The sequence below is a fragment of the Choloepus didactylus genome, chromosome 26 (genome assembly GCF_015220235.1).
Source record: "Choloepus didactylus isolate mChoDid1 chromosome 26, mChoDid1.pri, whole genome shotgun sequence".
In the NCBI taxonomy this organism is placed as follows: Eukaryota; Metazoa; Chordata; class Mammalia; order Pilosa; family Megalonychidae; genus Choloepus; species Choloepus didactylus.
In genome coordinates this window covers 15,854,439-15,856,860 of record NC_051332.1, presented here as the reverse complement: position 1 = coordinate 15,856,860, position 2,422 = coordinate 15,854,439, and the positions used below count along the sequence as shown (strand labels likewise).

The 2,422-nt window shown below is 39.1% G+C and overlaps 1 pseudogene; it reads right to left on the bottom strand.

The window, feature by feature from the left end:
- Positions 1-1,177: 1,177 nt before the first annotated feature.
- Positions 1,178-2,148, bottom strand: LOC119520791 (annotated as a pseudogene).
- Positions 2,149-2,422: the final 274 nt, after the last annotated feature.

Sequence of the window (2,422 nt, the reverse complement as noted above, 5' to 3'; positions counted from 1 at the left end):
TCTGGAAGTTATCAGAAGTTTTCTGTATTTTAAATGGTAATATTTATCACAAGAAAAAGGGAACAAGAAAATCAGAATATGAAGTATGGGGGTATGGTTAATGTTTCTTTAGAGAAGTTGAGAGTTGAAGGATAAACTAGTCTGGAAACATCTATTTCAAAGTCTCCACTCACCAAGGAAAACAGATAGTTGAAGGAAGTCCAGGAGAATATGTACTATTCACCAGGATTTATGAAAAATTTAGCTGAGGGACCTCTATGAATAGGGGCTTCAAAAAGAGATTAAAATTCCATAAACAAAATTGATAGTTATGAAGAACATTAACAAAGAATTGGCTGTGAATCAACAGCCATTAATCATTCAAAGATTGCCAATAATGCATACATTTGCACATATGCATAAAACAGTCTTTTTATGTCTCAGCTTATTCATATTCAGAAATATGTTCAACTTGTATGGTAAAACAATATTTTACATGTCACAGAAGACTCAATACATTTATCTTATTCAACTTCACAATGTTATTAAGTAAATACTCTTTCCCACAAATAATATCACTTTAATAAGTTGAAAGGTAACAGTCAAGGAGTCATTATTCCTATTTTCTAGATCTGTGAAAATTCACTTTGGTGAAATTCATGAATGCAAAAATCAACCATTCAAAGTATCAGTCCATCACTTTTTCAGGTATAGTCATCTCTCAGCTACTTTTTTAACTCCAAAATATAAATGCATATTGATAATAACAAAATGATTACAGTTTAAAAATTCAAATAGTACAAATGGAGGCATGATGTAAAGCATAAATAACATGACTCTCCAGTAACTTCCTCCAAAGGATTGGATTTTAAGAATTTTTACATAATCTTGAGACCTCAATTTTGAAATATTTTAATAATTATTGTAGATATTCTTGGAGATTTTTTCCTTTGAGATTTTAATCATGCTTTATATTGCCTCTCATTTGGTCTTAGTTCAATAACACATTGAATGAACTAAAAGTATTTTATAGTAAAATGGTGAAGATATGATATTCAAGTTAAATCAATTTTAAGTACTATGGAATCTTTCAGTGAAAACATTGTAACTGAAGTGTTAATAGAAGCCATAAACATAAACTTTATATCTGAGTTCATCAAGGGCAGTTTTATTTTTTAAATATAGCATGAGATGCATCTTAATTACATCTCAGAATTATAAGAGCTACTGTCATAACTTTTACCCCCAAGGGAAATTCTCCCTCCTTTCCCTTGGCTGTGCTAATTACACAGCCTCCTCCAGGACAGAGAGAAATGGGCACAAACCCATAGACATATGCCGGTTTAAGGGGGAGACATGAATAATAACTGCAGAAATAACTGTTGATGCCATGACTGACCAAGTCACTCTGTTGGCAATAGTCAAATTCCTCCTGTGTTTGGAGGTTTTCCACCCTTCACATCTGCTGAGAATCTTCCTGCCAACACAAATAATAATTCCAGTGACAATGGCAGGAAAAGCAATTTCAGCCATGAGGGAAACCTCCACTGGGCCACCAATCAATGTGCCAGTGGCCAAAGGATCTTCTTCCAGCTCCCCAGCTTCTTGTCCTAGAAGACACAGCTAGCAGGTCTGAGGTTATGCAATCCTAAGATCCCTTTCAGACAAAGCCAACAAAATCCATAGCCACATTCTGTAGAGGTCATGTGATTACAATTTCCGTAATTCATCTTGGTAATGTCAACATTTCTTCCTGGGCTTGATGCCATCTGGTCCCGAATCTTGCCACTATCTGAAACCTGATGGATGCATGGTCCTTAAAGGTGAACTCCGCAGCCTCTCCTGATAGGCTTTATCACAGGTTGGTTTTGGATTCCAGATCTGCTTCCAGTGGTTGCAGACCAACGTCTGGATGCCATTCCTCTTGCAGGTCAACCTAGGACAGCTGAAACTTCTACAGGTTATGACAGCAAACCTACAACCTTGCCAGTCTGGTGGCATTGAATTCAAAGGCCAGGTAGCAGTGCAGCAGGAAAAAAATGTACTAGAGAACTGGTGACCAGACTGAGTAGTGGGTTGGTGTAGCCACTGACTTCTCTCAGGGTGGTTGATGGGCACCAGCTCTTGCTGTTTTCCAGGTGCAGGTAGAGAAGTAGGCACTCCCAGCATGAGCAGCAGCAGGCACCTGAGGGTGTTGTAGGGCCTGCCATGGTATCAGTCACCACAGCTACCACATGGACTCCACATCCTGGGCCAGGCATCACCCTCCACAGCCTCCTCCTTAAACCCCAGGTGGCCACACATCAAGTTTCCAGCTCTAGGTGACTGACTCAGCCATGTTTAGGGATGTGGAGCACAGAAACTCAGAATCTTTCTTTGACCCTCTGACTAGGAACAGCCATGGGCAATGGTGTGCAGAAATGCCCCAGAGCCCACCTCCTAA